This window comes from Phyllostomus discolor, chromosome 1, assembly GCF_004126475.2.
Source record: "Phyllostomus discolor isolate MPI-MPIP mPhyDis1 chromosome 1, mPhyDis1.pri.v3, whole genome shotgun sequence".
Classification (NCBI taxonomy): domain Eukaryota; kingdom Metazoa; phylum Chordata; class Mammalia; order Chiroptera; family Phyllostomidae; genus Phyllostomus; species Phyllostomus discolor.
In genome coordinates, this window is record NC_040903.2 from 215,842,383 (window position 1) to 215,868,171 (window position 25,789).

Here is a 25,789-nt window from a genome sequence, read left to right on the forward strand (position 1 = left end):
CATTGCATCCACGTGATCAACCAAGTGCAGGGCGCGGCAGCGTCTCGGTGATGCCACCCTCTCCTTCGCTTTGTGCCCCTCAGATGGAAGCGCCCGAAGGGGTGGACGCGTCTGCCGGGCTCAGCAGCTCCACGCGGGAGCCCACAGCGCCAGTGTGAGTGGTCACGCGTGTCCTCGTCTTGGTAGGGTGGTCTCTATGTAGGGTGTCGCCATAGGAACGCGCAAGGCATTAGATAGAAGGAAAAAGACAACCGAGGTCCGGTGGTTAAGTTGGAAATGTCTGAGACGTCATGTTGACTTGTCCATCCTTGGAATAACGAGGGTGGTCAGTGAAAGAGGTGTAACCCATGAGGCGTTGGTCCTGAAGAAGAAGGACAGTGACCCGGAAGGCTCCTGTCCTTTCACGGATGCCTGTTCATTATCATAGTAGACGGGTGAATTAGTGCGTGGGCAAACGAGGGTGAGGATGAGGAGGCCGAGGCCCGAGCCTGGACCGGTGATGACGACTGGTGGCGTAGGAGTCCGAGACGATGACTGCTCTGTGTCTGGAAGTCTGAGGTCCGTGCGGAATGCGTGGGGCCTGTTTCCTCCTGCGGCCGGCCCCGCGGATCGGCGTGAGGGATGCGCAGGGAGCTGGTGCTCGTGGTTTTGGGTTCGAGGATTTAGTAGCACTGAGTCAATGACAGAACCCATAAACAAATGCATAGCTAAATAAGAAAAGGACAAAGCCTTATCGACTATGCATAGATGTGGCGAGGCAAGAAATACTGTTACTATAAACGGGAGAAACTGATGTTAAGAAATAAATGGACCAAAGGCATCACCTCTTTTTCTAATAAGTAACATTCAGGTTTACAAACCTGTGTCCATATTGAGCGAGGATGTTAATGTTTTAATATATATATATAATGAAAATGAAATACGTAAATAAGTGAAAAAATGAAACGAGAAAGACAACGACTAATGGAGGAGAGGCTGCAATCGCTAATCATGCGCTCCGTCTTGTACTCCTCAGAATCAACACTCGCCAGCTGACTGAAGGGTTTTCTATGGTAACGAGGACGGCGGCGTGCTCCGCAGAAGCTGGAACGCATGTGAGTAAAGGTTAAGTTCCTGTGTTTGTTGGAGACATTTTCTAAAAGGGTATTATTCACTATATAGCTAAAAGTATAAAATACAATCCGAAACACCAACCATGGAACATGATACATACGGGCCATGATGAGGCATTGTGTTTACCAATGCACATCAGAAATATGGGTGATAATTAATGAGGGAGAGGTAACCGTGTGGCAGCCCTTCCTGTAACAGACGGGGCGTGTTCGCTGCTCAGTGATGGGGTTCTACACATGAGCAAATGAAGGCGCGCAGGACCGGGGCAGCGCGCGCGGCAGCAAGAGCAGGAGGCACGACGCGGACCGATGATGACAGTTGGTGGAGTATGAGTCTCGGACAGACGATGATCCGACGTGTCTGAAGCCCTGAGGTCCGGTGCAGACAGCTGCGGTCGCTGCCTCCCTTCGAAGTGTGCCTGCGGGCAGGTGCTAGGGAAGGAAGCAGGACCATTTTCCTGGTTCATTTTCGGGACTTTTGCTTCTATTAACATAAGTGGCTCAAAAAGGAATCAATGTACAGATATATAAATTAAGATGAGGAGGGACAATAAAAATTATTAGCATTTATGGAAAATAACTGCAGTGCATTAAAAAATGTGCATGGTTGAAGGGTCCGCCTCTTCGGCTAAGGACGGTGCGGACCACCAACAACCATCAGAGCCCTCCCTGTGGCTCGGGGTCCAGTTCGCTACCGTGCGGTGTGTTAAGAGAAGATCAGCGAGGGCGTGCGCGTGGCGGAGGGAGCGAGCGGACGAGAGGCGGGACGAGCGCGTCAGGGCGCCGTCTCTCAGCCGCGCCCTTGTCCGCTCTGCTTGTGCTCCTCAGGGCGACTCGCTGGCGCCGCTCCGGCCCTCGGCCACCAGCAGGGGCTCCGCGCGTGGTCCCCGTGCACGGGTACACGTGAGTGATCGTCACATTCGTCTCCCCGTTTGCGTTGTTTGTTTAGAGTATTGACTATAAGGTTGAAAATAATATTAAATACAGTCAAAGAAAGCGCGTCACACCCCCAGCACAAATACGGGATTGACATGAACCCTTGTGTCAGCTGACAGGTACTGGCCATCCATGAAGCTGATGAAGAAAGGAGGCGTATTCGTTGAGGAAAGTGTTTCTGTAGCGAGATATCAGAGATATTAAGGATCTTATCCCTCAGGATTTGTGATTCCCAGGTATTTATTTTATTACTGCCATTATCAGTGAGTTGGCGAACGGCTCGGGTAACGGGGTAGGTGAGGATGCAGAAACCGGGGCCCAGCCGGCACCGATGTCTGGGTTTTGTGTTCATACAGTTTATGAAATATTATAAAAATAAATGATAAAATAAGTACGGGTGAAGAGGGTGAAGTATTGTGTATTGTTGAAATATAAAGAAAAACAATACTAGTGTATATTGAAATCAATATTAAATGCATCAAGTGTATTACATCTTTGACTAAGAGTAATATTTAAAATGATAAGTAATAGCTACTACTCTGAGTAGTTAAAACTCTGATGCGTAGTTTATTCAGAGGGAAACCAGTATTACTATTCTTCAACAAATACCTAAAGGACTAAGTAAATGAAATGTGGAGGTCAAAGAGCAGTGGAGATTAGATTTCAGTTTTATTATTATTATCATCCGCTGTGCTCTGTCCTCTCGGAACGGAAGCACGTGAGCTGATCCCAGCGTCCTCCATGCTCTCTGGTTGCCTCTGTGCTGTGGGGGCGTGCAGAGGGTGGGGGTGATAGTGGAAATTCTTGCCTTAGTGCCAGTGTGTGTAGTGTTAAAGGGTACTCACTGTATCATCAAAGGGTGTGAAATATTATCTAGTAGGGCCAACTCTAGCCCAGTGGCCAATACCAGCTTTATTTTATGTACTGATAAAAATTGATTAGATTGATGAATGGATATAAGAAAAATAAGATGAGAGAGAGATTTATGGGGCAGTGCTTCTGTGCACGGGTTAGGGTTATAAAGGCTTTTTTGAGTTTTTGAATAAGAGTCTGCTACTGAATGAATGAATTGCTCAGTAGGCAATGCGGAAGAGCAGGAAGAGCAGGAGGGACAAACGTGGATCAACGATGACTCCTGGTGGCGCCTGAGTCATGTACAACGAACGTGTGTCTGTCTGCCTGGGAGGCCCAGCACAAAGGACGTCTCCGCCCCGTTTCCCTGTTGGAGGGACCCGCTGGACAGGTGTCAGGGGTGTGCACGGGTCCCGCTGGTGGTTTATGTCCCTGTGTTTTCTTTCTGTTTTCCGTTGGGTCAATGAGACAATCACTACCATCGTAGAAGTGAGTAAAGATCCAGAAGCATTGCCCACACATAAAAATATCTAGAGAGACATTGGTTTCCTTGGGAGGATTTATTTTATTTTTTATTTTTAAAGATTTTATTTATTTATTTTTAGAGAGACGGGGAGGGACGGAGAAAGAGAGGGAGAGAAACATCCATGTGTGGTTGCCTCTTGCGTGCCCCCCCATTAGGGACCTGGCCCACAGCCCAGGCATGTGCCCTGACTGGGAATCGAACCCGAGACACTTAGGTTCCCAGGCCCATGCTCAATCCCCTGAACCACACCAGCCAGGACTCTGGAGAATTTAAACATTTTCCCAAATTGTTGGTTTCCTAAATGACTCATTACAAGGTAACCGCAAGATCAATAGATCGTAGGTGTCAACCTTTTGAAATCCTCTCCTGTGCTCTGCCTCCTCAGAACGGACGCACGCGGGCTGAGTTGGGGCCCTTCCCTGCCCTCCGTCCGGCTCTGCGGCCGGGTCTGGGCGTCAGGGCGGGGAGACCACATGAGTCACGGCAGTGCCCCGGCTCCTCTGTTTGGGGGGTTTATTTCAGGGTAATCACTGTATTCCCAAAAAGTGTGAAATGTAATCAGTAAATGTCAACCAGGGCCCCAAAATGCAATTAATGTGAAGCATTAAGTTGATTAATTCTTATTTGAAACATTGAAGTCGTTTAATGAAAGGGATGTGTTGCTCAGGGAAATAATTCTATAGACAGATGGGAGAGATTAGCCCGTGCCAGTCCCGGATTAATGAGAAAGGGTTTCAAACGCAGCCCGTTAGCTCACTTCCCCACGCACGCGGCGCTGGCGGCGATTAGCGGGGCGCATCTGGTCCGTTGGCCCGTGAAAGTCACTGTAGATCAGGTGTTCGGGGATATTCAAGTTTTTGAAAAGTCATGGGTATATGTTTTTCATTAGTGAATTAATGCTTTATGTCTTAAGGGAATTAGAGTGGCCCAAGAGCAAGAGGAGCGGGACAGATGAGTCAGGGGTGCCCGTGCCCACCTAGAAGTCTGAGGTCCCACGCAGAACAGATTTTATTGCTTATTCCAAGTTAATAGGATAATAAGTCCACAAGTGTATGAGTAAATGAAGGAAAACGATGGCCAGATGTGGAAGAACAATGGCGTGTAAAATGAAACGAACATTCCCCACCCATTTCCAGAGAACTGGAGCCCGTTAACAATAGGGAGAAGTAGGCTTTACATCCCAGCCTACGGGGCCCGGGGAGAGATGTAATTGTCGATGTTCAGTTTTTGCGTTGTGTCTGGGTAGCAGGTGTGTTGTTTTTAATTAACGAGCAGGAAAAAATCATATAATTTAATCACCTAATTGCATTAAAGAGGGCCGAGGATGGACCAGCGACAAAATGAAAGGCTTAGAAGCAGGTTTGTCACTTATCCTCCAGCAAAGATGGCGGCGAGTGGCTAGTCCCTGCGACCCACGACAGTGAGCCACTGTCCCCAGTCCGCGCTGGACAGTGTCACTGCCTTCAGATTGTCCAGATACGCTCCTCATCATATGTCAGTAATGGGCCAGTAATCGAATCAGGTCCCAGGGGACAGGGCCCTCGAGCGGGGGTGCGTGTGTGCGCGTGTCGAAGCGTCACGTCCTGGGCGTGCGCCTGGCGTGTCCCTGTGCACAAAAGTGTCTCCGCTCACACCGGTGCGAGGGAGGGGGTTAGCCAGAGGCACCCTCTGGCATTTCTCTCCTGGGCTTCTGGGGAGTTCAACAGCTTTCATTTGGTTACAAAAAAGCCCCAATAGTTTGTCCAGTTTCTCACGGATGAAAGAATGGATGAAGGAAGTGAAAGCCATTAATATATAGCTAGGCCCACATGTAGAGTACGGATCTTCGAGGAAGATACGCTGTGGGTCCATTTCAGTACAGTTTTTCAGAAGTTTGTGGATTTTATATTCACCTTCCAGATGACTTACCAGTCCCTGTCCGGCGTGCAGCACAGTTTATGAACATGCCTCCGAGGGGGGACCTGAGCTGGTGGTCCATCCGGTGACACGACTCGGCGGAAGATGCAGATGCTGGAGGCGTGCGGACCCGGTGCGGACGGTGCGTGCACGGTGGTTCCTCCTCATGTCCGTAAGGACCATACACGTGAGATGAAAAGAGCCACACGCGGGTCCGTGATGCGAGCACAATGCCTTCTGAACGTGTCTCGTGATGGGTTCACGTCTGCCTTAGTGAAGTTCATGTCTCAACAAGAGCTGGCACGTTGAGCAGCTCTTGTGGCAATGAGCTCTGAGCTAGACTTTAGTCATTTTTGAGATTCTGATTGTGGGGTTTGAGTGGACCCTGGGGACTGATTGCATTATTCCAAGGGAAGAAGTGGGAGAGTCAGTAGCTGCACCAACCAGATAGGGAGGTGATAGGTAGTTAGAAAAGGTGAAGATCGCTCAATTAAGAAAAAATATTGTGAGGCGGAAATGACTTTTAATATGACTACGAATCAGGGCGGGGTGTTAAGAAACCACAGCTCAAGGGTGTGCCCTCTTTGGGTTAGGGCACCACGGAACCGTGGTCCTTACCCCGGACCCGGAGGATCCCCTGGAGGGCGAGTGGAGGTGCAGCCTGTTTTGGTGGGGTCGGTGTGGGCTCCAGCGATCTGTGTTTCCTCCCGTGTTCTCAAGCGCCACTGGTGCCGCCACCTCCGGGGACAGCATTTGGATCGACAGACAGAGGCAATGATGAGTAGTGCCCGTCCCCTGGGTCAGAGGAGAGTTCCACTTGGCTTATTTTATCAAGAACAACAAGGCAGTTAATAAATATCTAAAATTCTAAGTAAATGGAAGGGGTATTGTGCATAGTTCCGTGGAGAAAACGTCTCATACTTTCCACCTCCTTTTTCCAGTAGGGGCCCCAGAACCGAGTGGGTATTCCGAAGGCCCGAGGTCTCCAGGCGGCCCCTGCTCCGGGGGAGAGACTCTGAAGGAGGAAAGAGCCGCACACACGAACGCAGCCAGAGGAGGAGACAGGCTTGTGCTCATACGGTTTAGGGTTCCTTGGAGTTGGTGTTGTTTAGGGTGGTTTTAATAGTCGATCGGGACCATGTCACTCATTTTAATGGCTCCTTAAATTTCTATTTTAGGTTGCACCCCAAATCCCATAACTGATGAAGATGCACCCTGTTTTCCTGGTGAGGGAGGAGCCCGCAGCGGCTGTGAGTACCGGTCGGTGTTGGGGTGCTGATGCTGGGTCCGTTCTGTGCACACACTGGGTGGGCACGGCCCGCCGTGGACCAATGATGTGCGTGGAATGCATTCTGAACTATACTCTGTGATCAAAACGTCTGCGACCTTCTGAGGTCCATCACAAATGGGGTTTAAGTGTTGAAGTCGGTGGGAGCAAGGCCGGGATGGACAGATGCCAGCACTTCTTAAGGGCACTGTCTCAGCCGCTGGTGCCTCATGGGCTTTCATTTTATTATCGTAAGTGAGCAGACGAAAGAATACACAAACCAGTGCAGACCGATGGGAAGGGCGAGACAGTGAAGCCTGAGCATACGGGGTCAGGCGAGGGTTATCACTGACATAGCTTGGAAGCGCCGGAGTCATTCAGCATGAACGGGCCGAGGGGTTCCGCCTTGGGGGTCAGAATGGTAACGCTGAGGATATATAGTACTCTGTAGTCTTGCTCGGAGGCAGCTGGAAGTGTGAGTGGGTCATTCGGAGAACGAAGGAATCACCCTCCAAAGTTAAGTGCCGAAATGGCTAAGGAAACGAAATGAGAAAACACATTTTCATGGCGAGGACGCCTCACTGTTGTGTCTCTCTTGCTTACCCTCCGAGGGCCGCACCGAGCTGGGTCCCGACTTCCGCCTCGGCCACGGACCCTGTGTGCGGCGCGTGGGGACCAGTGGGAGTCGGCGAGCCCGCGTCTCGGTACGGGTGACCTGTTTGAGAACATGCCCTGTCCTGGTAAACCATGGCCCACGGCGGGCTTCGCGTGGAACCTGTGGCCTGGGTGGGTTCGTGCCAACTACCATCGTTAGCAGCGAGGGAGATAACAAAGGGGTCAGGGGGACTTTACAGCCTTGTTTGGGGGTTATTGTGCTTATGTAAATGTATTTTGTTATTATTAGTCAACTGAGACGTTAATGAATCAAGAAACAGACACGGCCGAGGGAAAAGAGGGCAGACCCTGACGGCGATGGGCCGCTGGCGGCGCGGGAGGCAGGGGCTGGAGCTCGGAGGGACGACGCGGAAGAGGTCCCGTCCGTCGTCTCCGCCGGGAGTGACCCGCTGGGCAGACCGGGAATACACAGAGATCTTCTCTGTGGGCTTCTGTGCCTCGCTGATTTTTGTTGTGTTATTGTGAAAGAGTCAATAACTAGTCCATGCAATGACATAGATGAATCAAGATGCAGACACTGAAGCATTGTCCAATGGTAAGGCTATAGAGGACGCAAGAAATGCCGTGATGGTAACTGGGGAGTGCTAATGTCCCTTAGGGAACAAACAGATCGAGGGTGTGTGACCCCTTTGGCCATTGTCATACACAGAGTGACAGCGACAGTGGAGGTGTCTTCCGTGGCTCTGCTGCGCCTTGTGCTCTGTGGGTCGGACGCGCCCAGCTGCCATGCGGTGGCTGTGGCCGGGGCTCTGAGACTGCAGCTCCGAGAGGGTGGCGGCCTTGAGGGCTCGGCGACCCCCGTGAGTAGTACCCCATGTTTCTCTGTTTGTTTTCCTTCTTTCCAGAAAGGGTTTTCTCTGTGTTATTCTGAAGTGTTAATATAATCCAAGAAGAGGAGGCACGCCCGTGTTCAGTATCAGAGTGACACGAAACGTTATGTTGATTGATCCGCACGCGCATCCACATATGAGCTCAGTTCGCGAAAGGGATCGGGTCTTGCTGGCAGGGGTCGTACAGACGGGTGGACGCCAGAGATCATCACGAGCCTTATTCTCGGCTTTTTCTGACGTGCGTGTGTTTCTTTATTACCGAATCAGACAGTGAACATACGTGGGTGATAACAGAGACCGAAGGTCAGTGTCAGACCCACCGCCACCCCCGGGCCACGTGGGGCGTGTAGGCCAGGCAGGTGTCGGAGCGCCCTCGCCCCTCGCAGGTGGCGTGCAGTGCGCATGCGTGTCAGGACAGGGGCCTGCGGGCAGATGTCAAGGGCACGGCAGGCTCCTGCTCTCACCTTCAAGTTCATGAATTTTAAAGCTGTTATTATTAAAGATTTCATGGCCGAATAAATAGGCAAATGTGCTAACGAATAAAGATGACGAGAGCGACACTTTGTTCATCAATAAAAGATGTAATCATGAAAATGAATATCCATAGGCGGGGCACAGGGTGAGGAAGCGGCCACTCGGATTAAGTGTGTGACGGGGCTGAGCCCACGCGGGCAGGCGGCGATGGTTGCGCCACCCCAGGAATTAGTCTGAAGTTCGGTTTATTAAGAGAACAATAAATAAATATCAGCAGGAGCTAATACATGCCCAGATGAATCTGTAAATGAAGAGTGGAAAATCTGTTGCAATGGGGAAAAACACCTCCATAGTTGAATTTTAAAAATACGGTCTGATTGCTTGTCACATCTGGATAATCTGTCGTGGTGCATTTTTATGATGGCCAGTGTGTTTGAATGTGTTTATGCATTTCTAACTTTTGTGCTGCTGCTTTATTTTTTTCCGTTTCCCTCCCTTCCTAATTTACTTTTGATGAGTTACGTGTGTTCGTTTATGAGTTTATTTATTTTCTCTACTAATTTGATACACATTAGTTCTAATTATGTTCCCATAGGGGATATTGTTACATTTTCATGAGTATATCTACATTAAATTATAAAAGTAATCAATGTCTTTGTTTGCATCGTCTCCTTGCACTTTTCAGAATGAGCTCCCTGAGCTGACTTCCGCCTCCGGGGGGCTGACACCACGTCATCTGCGTGCTAGACAAGAGACCCGCGTGAAGACTCGTCAGCGAGCTTACCTGGGCCCGGATGATGTTTCAAAAGCGCCGTCGTGGTGTTACTATAAAGTAGCAAATGTAATAAAAAGGTAACTGTGGCTTAGTGACCAATATGGAGTATTATGCTGATGAGTCGATCATGTGCGCCGTCGAGGCCAATCAGTGAAAAAGATACAAGCTACGTGTACACAGACGAGGCTCAAGGGTCTTTTTCTTGTGATTTCATGAGTCATGTATTTCTTTTTTTCATTGTCGAGTTCGTGATTTAATCATTACGAACGCAGAAACGAAGGAAGGTGGAGAGACCCGTCCGTGCACCGATGACGGTGACTGCTCGTGCGGGAGTCGGCATTGGGTGGACACCGGGTGTCCGTCACTGTCGAGTCCGCAAGCGACAGGATCTAGTTCCCCTTCCGTTGTGAATGACCCCTCGGGTCAATATCAGGAGTATACGAAGATCGTGTTCTCATTTTGAGTTTATAGATGTAGACTTACTGTTATCAGTGAATCAGTGGCCAAACCACTACGAATGTAATCAACAGCTAATGAGAAGGGAGTGGAACATTGTCCAGCTAGGAACACAGGTAGTGAGGCAGGAATGCCTCCAGTGAAATGAAAATCACGCTTCCTCAGCAGTGATGGGAGAGGCACTTGCCCTTTTGTCTGAGAACCACGTGGACACTGATGAGTGGGACTCAAAGTCATGGCCCCGGGTCAGTGTCGAGTTCAAGGTTTTCTTTCATTAAGAGAAAACATAGTGCATTGTAAAAAATTAATGAGTGTCTAACTAAAGAAATAAAATGCAGAAAACAAGGATCAGTGAAGAGAAAGTTCTAATTTTTAAAAAGATTTTATTTTATTTTTAGAGAGGGAAAGGAGGAAGAAAGAGAGAGAGAGAGAGAAACATCAATGTGCGGTTGCTGGGTGCCGTGCCCTGCAACCCAGGTATGTGCCCTGACTGGGAATCGAACCTGCGATGCTTTGGTTCACAGCCCATGCTCAATACACTGAGCTACGCCAGCCAGGGCAGAAAGTTCCAATTTTTTAAAGGATGCATGCAATTTTTTTATTATTGTCCCTCAATTACAGTTGCCCCACCCTTTTCCCTATTGCTCTCCCCCGCCCTGCCCACTCCCCCGGCCGGCCCCCACCCCCTTGACCGTGACCATGAGTGCTCAATCCGTGTTCCTTGTTTTTCATCATCTGCTCTGTACTCTGTAGAATGGAAGTTCTCCGGCTGATCCAGGCACCTCCCGTCGTCACGGGCTCCCTGGCTGCGTGTGGGGTCAGGCGCGCGGGGACCATGTGAGTAACAGTCCAGGTTCTCGTCTTACTGTCACTGCTTGAAGGGTCTCACTGCACTGTTGAGAACTGTGAAGTGTAATCAATGAAATCCAAATAGCCCACTGAGAAATGCGGGATTAATATGAAACATTACACTGATTAATGAACGTAGTAAAAATTGAATAAGTAATGAGAGATATTGATATGAAAGTGATTCTAAACCTCTATGGGGGATACCTAGATTCCTCATGAATTTCTGTGCATAATCATTTTTTACAAATTATAATTACTGAATTAACTGATCAATAAATAATTACAATTACTGAATTAACTGGTCAATAAATGAATCATAATTCTACTGAACGAGGAGGAGAGGTCCAGTGTGGATCAGTGATGACTCCTGGTGGCGCAGGCGATGACCACGTGTCTGGGACCCTGGCGTCCAGCACACGGGGAATTCGGTCCGTTGTTCCCGCCGGGAGGGACCCTGTAGGCAGGGGCGAGGGACCACGGGCGTGGGAACAGGTCCTTGTGTGTGTCCATTGTCCTATTGTCATAACTGGGTCAGTGAAATCAGTACAGACGTGTGTAAATCAATAAGAATGAAGGCTATAAAGTCTTGTCCAATTATAAAAATCTGTGACTAGGCAAAACCACTCCCGCAGAGCCGGCGTTAATGTGTACCGGAAAGACCAGTATTTACGAGGGACGCAGCAGTGTGAGGGTGAAACCCTTTGGCTAAGGATGCTAAACATTTTTTTTAACAATGTAATTTCTTTTTTTTAAGATTTATTTATTTTCAGAGAGGGAAGGGACGGAGAAAGAGAGAGAGAGAGAAACATCAATGTGCAGTTGCTGGGGGCCGTGGCCTGCAACCCAGGCGTGTGCCCTGGCTGGGAATCGAACCTGCGATGCTTTGGCTCACAGCCCACACTCAATTCACTGAGCTACGCCAGCCAGGGCGCTAAACATTGTTAACTAAGGCTCAGGGTTCGTATTCTGTGTCAGGGTAAGATCCCAATACTGGTCACTTCACAGAAGATGAAACAAGTGGACTTCCAGTCAAGGTGGGGCGGGGTGAGTGCACTCGGCCTCCCGGCACAAGCACAGGAAGAACTACAACTCAACCCCGTAACAGAAACACCCAGAGAGGAGAGGTTAGGGGGCTGGGCGAAAGGCGAAGGGGCTGAGAGGTTCAGATCGGTGGTTACAGCATAGTCATGGGGCGTGAACTATGGCGTAGGGAACACCACCAACAGACAGCATTGTGACAACTGTGTGTGATGCCACTTGTCACAGGGATACTGAGGGGACACTATGTAAGGCATGTGACTGTCGAACCATTACGCTGTACACCTGACAGCAATACAGAAACAAAATTCAGGGTGGAGAACCCAGTCAGTGAACTGTGTCCACAAACCCCCATGCATGTGTCTCCCTCACCGGCTGGGCGGGCTGGGCGGGATGCAGGGGCAGCCCACGGTACCATTCTCCTCCTGTAAAATCCTAGAACTGGCAAAACCAGCAGGTCATGATGTTTGGAAATGCGTTCACAGGTGCCGAAACTGTTAAAGTAGAGCAGAGACTGCGTGACTGGAAAACAAGCAAATAAAAGTAGGTGACATCGATGGGCATTTAAGACAGATTGCCTGTTTCGGCATGACTCCGTAGAACGTAGCAAGAGATACTCAGGTGTGTCCTGCTCTGGTGTTCGGTAGTTACAGATACGTGAGTGGGCGAGCTGAAAGCGAGCCTTCAGCGGGCCGTGGCCACGGCCGGCGGCCTCTGCGTCCCGGGCGAGGACGACAACAACGTGTGTCTGGGGTCCTGAGACCTACACCAACCCAGCTCGACTTTCTCTGTGTATTCTATCCGATTTACAGAGGTTAAGGATGCATAAAAATCACGTCCTTATTTTGGATTAATAGGTTTAGATTTATTTTTATTAATGGGTCAGTGATAACATTAGTAAAAATATATAAATAATAGTTGCAGAAGAAAGGGTACGTTATCTAACTATAGACACATGTGATGGGATAAGAAATATTAATAAAAGTTGTGAACACTGATGCCCGTTATGAAATAAATGGATCAAGGACATCGCCTCTTTGGGCAAGAGCGATAGGACATGAATAATGAAGAGTTAAATTTTGTTGTTCCGGGTCAGTCTCAAGTTTGAGGTTGTTTTTTTGGTGAAAAGAAAAAATAATCTCCATTATGAAACATTTATGAATATTCTAAATGACTGTGTGAGTGAATTGTGGAAATTGAGACTCCATGGGGATAAAAATTATGTTTGTGGGTTTTCTGTGGCTGACCGCGGCGTTTGTGCTTGCAGAATGGAGATGCAAAGTGCGCTCCGTGGCGAAGGCCCTGATCTCGCACCCGTGAGCGGCACACGGACCAACGTGAGTGACCGTCGGGGTCCTTGTCTCGATGTCAGTGCCTTTCTTTGGCAGTGTTCCGTCTGTCATTCAGAAGGTTCACATGGAAGCATCGAAGGCCAGCTGCAGCTCAGAGACACATACCAAATTTTGTGATACGTTACACGGATGAATGTATAAATGAAGAGCATAGTTTTCAAAAAGAGACCCTGACGTGAGAATGATTCTATTTCCAGAGTAGGGGTATCGTGGCTCTTCCTGTGTTTTTGTGCATAGCAGGGTTTTTAAATTGTTAGTGAGTTAATGAATTAGTCCATGAACAGGGTAGAAATGAATGAAAAAAACAGGGGCAACATTGGATCAGTGACCACTGGTGGCATCTGGGTCATGCACAGTGACTACGTGTCCAACCCTGAGGCCCAGCGGAAGTGCGGTGTGGCCACGGTCTCGTCTGAGGTGCTTCTGTAGACAGATGGCAGGCCTGTACAAAGGTCTTGTTTTTCTTCTTTATGTTCATGTATTTTCTTTCTGTTTTTATAATTCGATCCATCAAATCAATAAATATATAAATAAAGATGAAGGGGGTGAAATATTGTCCAATTATAAAAATATGTGGTTAGGCAAGGAGTAGGATTCATGCATATTTAAAACGCAAGGGTGTCGCTTTCTGATGAAGGACGATATAGTTATTGATAAGTAATAGTGAATGTTTTTGTTCTCTCGGCAGCTAGATCGATATTGTTCATTTACTTAGAGAAAATAAAATACGCATTTTTCAATGCACTGCCTGGTAATGAGTGGCTCCATGAGAGCAGGCATTCAGGGAGTTATGAGCATAATCTCATTCTTTTTTATCACCTGTGTTGCTCTCTCCCCCTCAGGGCGGCTGCATTCGAGCTGACTGAAGCGCGTTCCCCGTGGGCACGGGCTCCGTGGCTGCCTCTCCGCGTGCAGCGGGAGGACGGAGATTAATGTGAGTGACAGGAGAAGCTATTTCCTTGGGCTAAGTGTTTTTGTAAAGCCAGTCACTGAATTATTAAACAGCACAGCATGCAGGTAAAGGAGGCAGTGTCTCTCAGTGATAAAGATGGGACAGAGGAGTCGTTCTAGTGACCGACCCACCGCGGAGACCTGAGGGTAATTAACGGAAGAGACACGCGGGAGTCAGGACAACCTCTGTGCACGTCAGGGACGTACGGGCTCTTCCTGAGTTTTTGTGAATGATAGTATTGCAAATTACTTGTGAATTAATGAATAAGCGGATAAACAATGAGAGATGGATGAAGGAACTGATATTGGGTCAGATACTGGTGGCGCCTGCAGTTGGATAAATGTGAGAATGAATGAATGAACGAATATATAGAGGAGTGTAGCATTGTCCAAGTATAAAAAATGTGATTTTGCAAGAAACACCAGGCCCGTATCATGAATGCCCTGGGGTGTGATTGAAGGCAGTGGCACATGACTGCGACCTCTGCGAGGGTGACATGAGTCTCAGATAATGTTCAGATTCTGGGTCAGTTTGCATGACCAACATCTCTCCTTTTGTTAAGGGAAAAATTATTTCATGATGGCCCAGTGGCTGAGTAAGTGAGAGATAAAAGACAAAGGTCAATGGCGAGAATGTCTCAACTCTTTTTATCATCTTCTGTGCTTTGCGCTCCCCAGAATGGAAAAGCGCCACCTGCTTTCAGGACTCTTTCTCGACTGAGAGCCCTGCGGTGACAGTTCCGTTCCGGGACCCGGGAGACCAGCGTGAGCAGCAGTCAGGTTCTCCCTTTGTGCGGGTGGCGCGTCCGTGGGTGGTCGCTGTCTCAGTAAAAAGTAGGCAGCGTCGTCAAGGAAGGTGAACCAGGCCTCGGGACAAATGCAGGTTTAATGGAAAGAATCGCATTGATTGAATTATTGATGAAAAGCAAGACAAGTAATGATTCTCTGTACACATTAAGGATATCAATGCCTTTCTTGGCCTTTTGTGAATCATATAGTTTTAATATTACAGTTAGTGAGTTCACGGGTTAACAATGGCCGCTGCTGGCGTCTGAGCCGTACATGATGATTACTGTGTCGCTGGACCTCTGAGGGCCGCCGCAAACAAAAGTCATCCTGTCCAACTCTGCACGTCGTAGGGAGCCTATAGGCAGAGGTTAGGAAACGAGAAGGAGTTTGTTCCTAGTCTTTGTGTTCATGAATTTTACAAACTAATTTATGGGAGTATTGGCGGTAGAGTACATAAACAAGTGTATAAAGGGGCCGTGGTGAAGAGGCTGGAGCATTCTCCTCGGTAAACATGCAGTGAGGTGAATGTGCATGCACGTCCTTCAGAGTGGGTATAAGAGGGCCACGTGCATCGCATCTTTCCCGAAGGTTGACAGAGATAATGGAATGTCATAGTCGGCGTTTGCCTGATTCAGACGCAAGGTTTAAGTTTATTTTTAAGATAAAAATGCCTACATATTTTCATCAGCGCACGAGCGCCTAAGTGGCTGTGTAATGATGATGGCGGAACGGACGTACGGAGCGGCGGAGCGAGGGTCTCACCCGCTCTCTCTCCTCCTCCGTTTGCAGCTCCGCAGAGCAGGCGCCCGGCCCACGGCGTCCCGTCGCGGTCAAGGCTGGGTGTCACGTTCTCCTCCTTTTAGGAAGGAAATCAAGGTGAGTCAGGGTCCAGTTTCGTTCTGGTTTGGGTCATTTGTTTGAGCGTATTCATGGTGTCGTGAAAAAATAACAAAAGAAAAGTCAAGTGTAGCCCAGGGATAAATAGGATATAAAAACATCCTGTTGATTAACTTAATAGGTAGCAGCATCGAGGTTGATGGGTGAAAGACATCTCACGTAGGCTGGCGAAGGTTCTGCAGCAGAAGGCAGGGGCATTCAAACACCTTCTTCCTAGTGTTTCAGAATCAAAGGTTTGTTTTATTGTTTTTAGTGAATTAAGGGTTTTGTCGATAACACCTGGAGAAACGAGTGGGGAAAAATTGGGCCTTCCATGCACCGGTGACGCCCACTGGTGGCGGGTGTGTCGCAGACGGTGAAGGGCACGTGTCTGGGCTTCCGAGGCCCATCGTGATGGTTGTCTTCCCTCTGCTGTGTCCGACCTGCAGACGGATGTTGGAAAGAGGCGAAGATCATGTCCTTCTTTCGAGTTTGTGGACTTAGATTTGTGGTAACAGATCAAGTGTGGGATCAGTAAAGACAGTAAAAATCAATAACAGGTAAAGCCAAAGGGGGGAAGCACTGTATTGTCCACCTATGAACATACACGGCGAGGCAAGAAATAGTAGTAACGCTGAAAATGCTGATGCCCACGAAGGAGCCAGGGACCCGGGCGTTGCCCCGGGCTCGTGTCCACACAGATCAGGAAGAGCCGTTCCCTGTTCCAGGGCCGCCGTCGTGCTGGGAGGAAACCGCATTGGCCTCGAGGACGATCCGTAAACCCCTGAACGAGTCAGCGAAAGGTGGACAGCAGGGGTCAGCGGAGGCAGGGACGCTCCCCGCCCCTTCCCGAGCACCGCCCCAGTGGCACGCCCTCTGGCCGCACCTCAGCGTGGCCAGCACCGAGGCCCATGTGAGTAGCAGTCCAGACACTTGTCTTGGTTTCCCCCTTGTTTTTGAAGGACACTTACATGTATAAAAAGTGCCGTTTGGAGTCAAGATTTGGGGACGATAGCCCAGTTACAACTATTGAACTAATGAGACATTATATTAATTACCACATACATGAAATTTAAGATAATAAAGAAATTATTGATGTGCGAATGAGTCTATATGCAGATGGAGAATACCATAACCCGTCCTGGGTGTTGTGAATAATAGCATTTAAAATGACTGTTAGTAAATTAATGAATTAGCCCATAAACAGTGTGGAAATGCTGAAGGAAAAGAGAATATTGGATCAATGATGACTAAGGGTGGCGTATGAGTCTCAGACTGTGACTCTGTGTCTGTAACTCTGAGGTCCAATATAAAAGAAATCTAGTCTATCTTTATAATGGGACCCATGAAGTAATCGGTGAACAAACATGAAATAAAAAGATGAAGGTGGTGAAATATTGTCCGATTATAAAAATAGGTGGCTAGGCAAGGACTAGTATCAATGTATATGTCAAACCCCGACATTGAAAAGGATTATGTGGCACAAAGTCATGAGTCTTGGACCCAAGTTGATGGCGATATTGACAAGGGGTGGCCAGGGTTCCTGTCCATCAGTGGTCAGGTCAACATTGTTCATTCGCTCATGAGAAAGTACACGTGGTCCTAACGCACTGACTACGTGACTGAGTGACAGGATAGGCGAAGGCAGTGACCAACGGCATGACGTCTGAGCCCCCGCTGTTCTCTGTTCCGCCCTGTGCTCCTCAGGCGGCCGCCTTGCGCCGGGACGGCAGCCCCTCCCACGGGCAGCAGCCGTGCCACTGCCTCTGCAGAAGAAGACGGAGGCTAATGTGAGTAACGGGAAAAATTATTTTCTCGATTTCCATGGTTTTTACAAAGATAACTTACTGCATTATTAGAAAGTCTGAAATATAATTAAAGATGGCAGCTGCCTCTCGGTGATAAGTATGGGCCATTTGAAACATTATATTGATTTAACCCAATGGAAAACTGATGATTAATGAAAGAGACCCATCGATGTGAGAATAATCTACGTACGGCCTAGAGATACGATGACTCTGCCGGGGGTTTTACATCAGAGTTTAGAAATCATTAGTAGTGAATTAATGATTTGATCAATAGACCCATAGAAGAGACTGAGGGAAAAGAGACAGTATTGGCCCGTGATGACCACTGGGGGCGTATGAGACGTTCACGGTGAACACGTGTCCGACCCGGGGTTCAGCGTGGGAGAGTGGGGTTCACGCCCATTGGGTACAGGGGTCCCACGGACAGACGTCAGGAATATACAAGGATCTTGGTCTTGGTTGTGGTCTTCCTCGCACTGTCATTCTATTATAGTTGGATAAATGGGAGGATCTATAAACCTACAAATGAATAAAGATGAGAGCAGTGAAGCATTGCCCAATTATAACATTGTGTGATTATGCAAGAAATACTATTGATAGATTATGAAAACCCTGAAGTTCAATTAGAAATAAATGGCCCATGACGGTCCCCTGCATGAGGATGGCAAACGGTGTGAGTCACAGGCAGCGTTCGGGTGCTGGGCCAGGTTGCAAGGTCGACGTTGCTCTTTTCCTTAAGGGACACAGACACGCCCAGTTAGTGATCGCTCAGACTGCCGGCTGATCAAAATGTGAAGAGCAAGGGGCAGTGGCAAGAAGGTCTCAACTATTTCTTATCATTTGCTTTATGCTTCTCGGGACAGACGCCGGACCTCACGGAAGGACTCCTCCCTGGCCGGGAGCCGTGGGGTTGGCCGGCGTGCGTAGCAGTGCAAGTTCCGGCCTTGGTTCTGGTGCTTTGTCTCAGGGTATTAACAAAAAGTGTGAACTGGCATCAAAGAAGGTAGACCCTATCCTGGTAACAACTATGGGATTCGTAAGAAGCATTATATTGATTGAAACACATTAAAAAACAGAGTGTAATGATGGAGATATTGGTGTAGGAATGTTTCTTGATACATGGGAGGGATATTAAGGTCTTGGTGAGATTTTGAGGGTCATAGAGTTTAACACTTTTCACTAGTGAATTAGTGGACTAGTCACTAAGCCGTGCAGAAGTGATAGAAGACCAAGTGGTCTCTGGGTCAGTGGGGATGACCGCCACGTGTCGTGGGTTCGACACCCACAGTGAAGTCTTCCCTGCGCATTTTCATTCCCGCGTAGAGTTGGGCCGGTGAGTGATCAGTGAAGAAATCTATAAAGATGAAGCTGAAGGGTCGTTGCCTCCAGTGGTTCAAAAGGTGTGGGGCTGCAGTAAATCCTATTAATACACCTCAAAAATGTGCAGTCCAAGGGAAACGAAGGGCACATGACTGGTGAAGGGGGCCGCGTCGCCAGGTCAATTATAGCTGTGTTTGTGTTCTGGGGCAGGGGGAAGTTCAAGGTCCTTTGTGTTTACAAAAGACAATGAGGTCCACGGACCTCAGTGACAGATGCCCGAGTGTCTCCGTGAAGGATGTGAAGTGTAAGGGTCAGGGGGAGGAAGTCTCTGTTTTTGTCATCTGCCCTGCCCTCCTCTCCTCGGGGCGGACGCCCTGCCGCCGAACGTGACATTTCCCCGCAGCGCTGGGTGCGCGGTTTCCGTCTGCGTTGCAGAAATGCGGAGCCCGGGTGAGTAATGGGCGAAGTCATTGTCTTAGCTTGAGTGCTTTGTTTACGGATGTGCGCTGTGTTTTCCAGAAGCAATTAAATGTGGCCGCAGAAGGTGGAAACAGCCCCCTGTAAAACGTCACATTTATTAGGAGCATGTCACTGCCAACCTGTAAATAGAATGCGGAAATCAGCATATTCTGGGTGGAAATGATCTTACGGAGTATTTCTGTGTTCATGAACAAACGTTTATGAGACGGGAAAGACAGAGGGACGGCCAGGGACCCACGATGACGACCGGGGGACCCTGGGTGCGATGCACCCGGAGCTCTGCAGTCCACGCTGAGGGTCACAAGTTCATTCCCCGCATGTCCGGGGATCCTGCAGACGGGTGTCGGGCACACACAGCTGTGCTGGTCTTTGGAGTCACGATTTTCATAATACTTACAAAGGGTAAAAAATAAATGTATAGATGAAGAAAGAAGGAGAGGTAGAACATTGTTCTTTGATGAGCACAGAGCAAGGTAGAAGAACATGAACGTGCATTAGGAAGAATGCTAGGTGGACCAAGGGTGTTCCGTCTTTGTCTGAAGTTGATGAAAACAATGAAGTGTAGTTGTCAGTTATTGCCTAAGTCAGTTGCAGGTTTGAAGGTTATTGTATGAAGTTCAAAGTAAATAAATATCATCATAAATTCACGCCTAAATGACTCTACAGAGGAAGGGTGACAACGATGAGTAAATGGAGCGAGTCTCAACGTTTTCATCAGCTTCTCTGCTCGGTCCTTTTCAGGAGAGGCGACCAGGTTCGTCTTGTCCCCTCCGGGACCGGACGGCCACGCTGCCTTCATACCAGAGACCGCGTGAGTCAACGTCAAAGGTCTGGTTTGGGTTGCGTCCTTGTTCCAGGATATCTGTGGTATCATTAAAAATAATAAATATTATCAAAAAGGTATCTGCTGGCCAATAATAAATATGCTACAAAGCACTCCCGTGGTCCATTGATGTAACACGGAGGCCGGCTGGTGAAAGACAGGTAACCCATGTTGGCGGTGTTCCCACAGAGAGGAGAACTTCAGGATTCTCACGTGTTAAGTTTTTGTGAGTTCTGTATATATTTTGTTAGTATCACTGAATCAGTGAGGTGACCCAACAAACAGAGGAGCGAGGGGAGAGGAAGTAGACTTCCCATGGGCCAGCGACGGTGGTGTAGCCATTGGAATCACGTGTGTTGAACTCTAAGGTCCCACTCGATGCCTTTGATACTGTAGACAGATGTTAAGAAAATACAGTGATTGTGTTTTTATTATTTAGCTTCATAGATCTCACATTTATTATTATTAATGGGTATTTGGAACCATTAAAGAAGTATGAATAATAAAGAAAAAAAGGGGGAAACATTGTGCACAGCTTGATCACACATGGTAAGGAAGGAAATACTATAAACAGTTGGAAGTCCTGAGTCTATTAAGGATGCACTGACCAGTGGTGTCACCTGTTTGGCTGGGAACCACACAGACTTGCCTTGCGAATGTCACGCTGTGCGAAGTCAGTCAGAAAAAGTCGGGAATCGCGACTTCCCTCCTGTGCGTACGACACTGAGAGTAACAAGGGAAGAAACCAGAGAAACAAACAGAAACTCGGGCACAGCAGACCACAGCATGGCGGGCAGCAGAGGGCAGGGGGCGCGGTTTGACCTTGGGCCTGGGGCACGCAGTGTAAGAGACAGGTGACATGGCACAGAATCGTGCACTTGAAACCTGTATAATCTCCTTAACACATTCAATTAAAAGCATAATCAAGAGAAAATGAATTGTTTTGGGCCAGTCTCAAGTCTGAGGTTAAGAGAAAACTCTGTGCATGGATTTTAAATGCCCGAACAACTCAGGCAGTGAGGTCTGGAAGCACAGCTCCCGCCAGGGTGATCAGATCTCGGTGTTTGCTCTCGTTCAGCCACGCTCTGTGCTTCTCAGAACGGATCCCGGAGCCCGGGAAGCATCCCCCCATGGCGTCACCTCCAGGACACCGTCTCCAGGTCCGGGACACAGAGACCGAGGACAGCGGTGGTAGCAGTTCCTCTCTGGTTTCAGTGAGTCTTTTTCTGGAGTATTTCACATGTTTCTGAAAAGTGCCAGTACACAACAAAGAAGGCCAGCGGTGGGCCACGCATCGATGTTGAATTAATATGAAACAGCATGTTGGTTATCGCTTGAACCATTGAAAATATGAACGAAAGAGGTATATTGATGTAAGAGTGATTTTAGTTACCCAGTGGGGATATCAGTGTCTTCTCAGGGGTGTGGGGCTTCACCCAGTTTTAAAATCACAAGTAACGAATGGTTCGTCAACAAGCAACGCAGAAATAAATGAAGAGGAGAGGGGCGGTGTTAGGTCAGCGGTGAGCCATGGCTGCTGAGCAGTGGACCTGGTCCCTCGCTCCTGCCGCAGGTGGTGCTTCCTGTCTTAGGGGAAACTGGGGTAATTCAATCCCCGTGTTTTAATTTTGGTACATGGGGATCTCGAGTGTTTAATGACAACGATAAAAAGTAAATTAAGACAAAAAAAGGGATGCTATCATCGGGTCTCAGGGAGCATTCATATAAGGGTCTTGTGTTTGGTTTTTATGTTCATGCCTTTCTTTCAGTTTTATAATTGGATCAATAAAATGATCAGTAAACAACACACAAAGAAATCAATGTGGAGGGAGTGAAATATTTCTGATTATAATCGAGGCAAGGAGTTTTACTGATTTTATAGACCAACTGTTTCTCTGCGCCGATGCCAGGATGAAAACAAATGGATACAAAGGCCGTGTTTCTGTACTGATTTCACAGATAGGTTATTAGTGATAGAACTGACGAAGTATTAAACAAACAGTTAAAAACGTAAAGAATAGGGCGAGGCAGTGCATAACCGTGAATGTACACGGTGAGGCCCAGGGTGGCATTAAAACACTGAAAAGACACGTTTGTGGAGACACGGATGTGGCGTGGGTTTCCCGTTGGGCTGAGGGTCACGCTGACATGGGTCCGTATGACTCTGTTGCGTTGTCCCGGGTCAGTGTCGAGACTGAGTTTCCCGTCCCGTCAGGGTGACTGCGTGCACATGAGGGCAGGAGACGTGTCTCCACCCTGCGTCTGGGGGGTGTGCTCAGCCAGGGCCAGTGCCCCTTCGCCCGCCACCGTGTGTGTCACCTGCGCTGCACTCCTCGGACACGCATGAGCTGCCGCAGTGTCTCCGCGGCCACGAGGTCTCTGGCCGCCGCCTTGGAAGGGGAGGATGGAGATTAATGTGAGTAATAGTCCACGTTTTATTTTCTTGGTTGAGTGTTTTTTTAAGGTAATTCACCGCATTATTAAAAATTAGAAAATATAATTAAATAAGGAATGCATCCCAGTGATAAACATGGGATATAGGAACCATTATATTGATTAATCCAGGTATGAAAAGCAGGGATAATCAATCAAAGAGATACACCGATGTAAAAATAATATATACAGATTAGTGGTGTAATAACTCTTCTTGGGTTTGGTAAGTCATAATGTTTACATACTATTATTAGTGAGTTAATGATCTAATCAACAAACAATTAGAAAGAAGACATCGAGGGGTGATGGGGTCACTGATGACTCCCGGGGATGCCTGCATTGTGGGCGGTGACCACGTGTCTGGACCTCTAGGGTCTGACACTGGGGACGCCAAGCCCATGCCCACCGTGGAAAGGGCTGCTGTGGACACACGTTGGGAATACTTGTTCACCTTCTTTTTGCTGTCCGTGTTCCTGCATTTCCACTCTGTTATCACAGCAGGATAGAGGCGAGAATCTATAGATGAATATATAAGTGAAGATGAATGCAGTGAGGTGTTGTCCAATTATAAAAATACGTGGTTATCCAAGAAACCCTGTTGAGGTATTATGAAAATCCGGAAGTCTAATTAGCAGGAAATGGCACGCGACCGTTCCCGGTGTGGCTGAGGGCGACGCGGTCAGTGGGAGTCCCAGGAGGACATTCACTGCGGGAACAAAACATGTGAAATAGACTCGGAGGAGGCGAATGGTCTCCTAGTCACAGGTACGGCATGAATACGAATTGTTCTTTTGATGAATACGTATAGGAAAACAGAATAATCAGAGGTGGAGATAGGTTGTTGTGAGAATGATTCTCATTATACCGAAAACATCAAGGCTTTGTTGGGTTTTTCAATGCTCGGGTTCTGAGTGATAATCAGTGGGTGGGCGAATTCATCAGTCCTCGACGTGGGAATGAATGGGGACGCGGTGGTCTTCCGGGTCAGCAGGGCCCCTGCGGGGGAGGGGGCGCGAAGGACAGCGGGCCCGAGTTCGGAACTTGGCGTCTCTCTCCCCGCGCACAGCGGGCCTCACTCCGTCGTCATCGGCTGCGTCCCCTCCCCGCTCCGAGCACCTGCCGCTGGTCCCAGCGCTCCGGCTGCCTCCGTGTGGTCGGAGCGGGGACACCCCTGGCGGTCACATCAATGTTTTGGCTTAAGTGGCTTGTTTGAGGGTATTCACTGTATTATTCAAAATATTAAATATAATGAAGTAAGGCCAAACAGTAATGGAAAATATCAGATTGATATGAAACATTACATTGATTGATGTATAAATGTAACCTGGAGGCCAGGTTTTGGAACAGAGTTGGTCAAAATCCTTGTCTGGGTTTCCATGCTTTTGGTGGTGGCGGGGGGCGGGGGGTATCCTGTGTTCCCGTGTGTTACTGAAAAGTGCCGAGTGTGATAAAGGTGGTCGCTGTAGCACACTGACTGGTAAGTGTTGAATTAATCTGAAACATAAAAATAGGGGATATTTAAATTAAAGAAAGAGGTATTGAAGTGAAAATAATTCTGTGTGCAGAATAGGGATTTCAGGGCCGTTTTTGAATAAGGGGGTTTACAACTGTTACTGGTGAGTTAATGAATTTGGTACTTTGGAACGGATAAATCCATAAGTAAGTGAATGGACCGCGTGCATTGTGTCGGTTTTGACGGTAGGAGGTAGTGGTCGGTGATTATCCTGAGTCTGTTGCAAGTTTGAACCTGATTTTTATGCAGAGAAAAAGAAATGTTTTGCCATCAGTGAATAAATACCTAAATAGTTACGGAAATGTTAGATTCACGGAGATAATGTCTCCACCTCGTTTCCATCTGCTCCAATTTCACTAAGAGAAACAGAGGTAAAGGAATCCACCAGTGAGGCAACGCCACGCAGCGGTGGATCGAGGGGGACCCGAGGCAACAGGAAACCCTTTCCTCTCTCTTTCCTTTTTTGGCAACAGATATTCTCACGTATTTTATTTAAAAATGTTTAAGCTATTAAAAATGGTTCCCATGTTTTCCTTTTTCCCCTCTGCTTTCTACTCCACAGAACAGACTGCTCGGGCCCATGACCATTCCGTAGTGACTGAGACCCCGAAGGTTCCGGGCGGGTCAGGGTCCAAGTTCCGTCTGTGTCGGGCGGGCTGTCGGGGCACTCAGTGTGGGACGGAAGGCCGGGCGCAGACTCACGGGAGCCACCGGAGGACCAGCGGTGGGGCCGTGTCCTCAGGGCAAGTTCATGATGAGGCCCATGCAGCACAGCAGCCGCCGCCGCCGCCCTGTCGGTGCTGGTGTTGGGTGGCTCGCTGGAGGGCGTTTATTATATTTTTATTTATTTGTTTGTTTTTTATTAGAGGGGAAGAGAAGGAGAAAGAGAGGGAGAGAAATATCAGTGTGTGGTTGCCTCTTGAGCGCCCCCTACTGGGGACCTGGCTCATAGCCCAGACATGTGCCCTGACTCAGAATCGAACCGGCAACCCTTTGGTGCGCAGTCTGCACGCAATCCAAGGAGCTACACCAGTCAGGGCCCATTTGTTATATTTTTAAAGTGGATAAGTGAATACTTTAATAAAATGGAGGTCCATTCAAGAGCCAGAGATAAGGATGTGACCTAAACCATTGTTTACGATTAATTTCTTCCGAGGTTGCCTGATGTTCAAGGAATTAAATCCTAGCCTAGGCTTTTTCATTTGCCAGCATCTTCTCACTATTCCACAGGATGGGGCGCGCCGCAGCTGATGCAGCGATTGTCCAGTTGTGAGGGTGTCTGCCCTGCCCTCCGGGGAAGCAGTGCATCGTGCTGTGTAAGTGGTAACGTTCTAGTGCTCAGTGGTTAGTCCACGGGTTTCCATTATATCATTCAAAAAAGAAAAAAAAGAAATGTGATTAAATCTTTAAATGCCACATATAGATTCATGAGGAGAATATGTTCTGAACCAAAGCATATGATAATCCAATTCAGCACACAAGAAGTGCAAGAAAAAAGTTAGCTTTTCCCACCCATTTCAAAACTTAAACGTCTCATTTTACGTTTTTGTCTCATTGATTTTTAAAAAAACTTTTAAGTGTATTGGGGTGACAGTGGTTAGTGAGATTACGCAGGTTTGGGGTGTACAGTTCTCTAACACACCACCTGTACACTGCATTGTGTGCTTACTGCCCCAGGGTACATCTCCCTCTGTCACCCCAGTGTGTCCCCTGTCCCCTCTTCCACGTCCTCCCCGCCTCCTTCCCTCTGTTCACCGC

At 48.2% G+C, this 25,789-nt stretch overlaps 4 non-coding genes and 2 pseudogenes across 4 annotated transcripts; all 6 read left to right on the forward strand.

Moving 5' to 3' along the window:
• Positions 1–489: 489 nt before the first annotated feature.
• LOC114493643 lies at positions 490–564 on the forward strand. The gene has a single exon (XR_003684261.1). It is a non-coding gene; the product is annotated as a small nucleolar RNA SNORD113/SNORD114 family (small nucleolar RNA).
• An 850-nt stretch (positions 565–1,414) lies between these two features.
• LOC114493650 lies at positions 1,415–1,492 on the forward strand. The gene has a single exon (XR_003684267.1). It is a non-coding gene; the product is annotated as a small nucleolar RNA SNORD113/SNORD114 family (small nucleolar RNA).
• An 11,863-nt stretch (positions 1,493–13,355) lies between these two features.
• On the forward strand, positions 13,356–13,422 carry LOC114493652 (annotated as a pseudogene).
• Positions 13,423–15,013: 1,591 nt separating this feature from the next.
• Positions 15,014–15,088, forward strand: LOC114493651. Its single transcript, XR_003684268.1, has one exon. It is a non-coding gene; the product is annotated as a small nucleolar RNA SNORD113/SNORD114 family (small nucleolar RNA).
• A 1,802-nt stretch (positions 15,089–16,890) lies between these two features.
• Positions 16,891–16,962, forward strand: LOC114493645. Its single transcript, XR_003684263.1, has one exon. It is a non-coding gene; the product is annotated as a small nucleolar RNA SNORD113/SNORD114 family (small nucleolar RNA).
• Positions 16,963–17,770: 808 nt separating this feature from the next.
• LOC114493653 lies at positions 17,771–17,839 on the forward strand (annotated as a pseudogene).
• Positions 17,840–25,789: the final 7,950 nt, after the last annotated feature.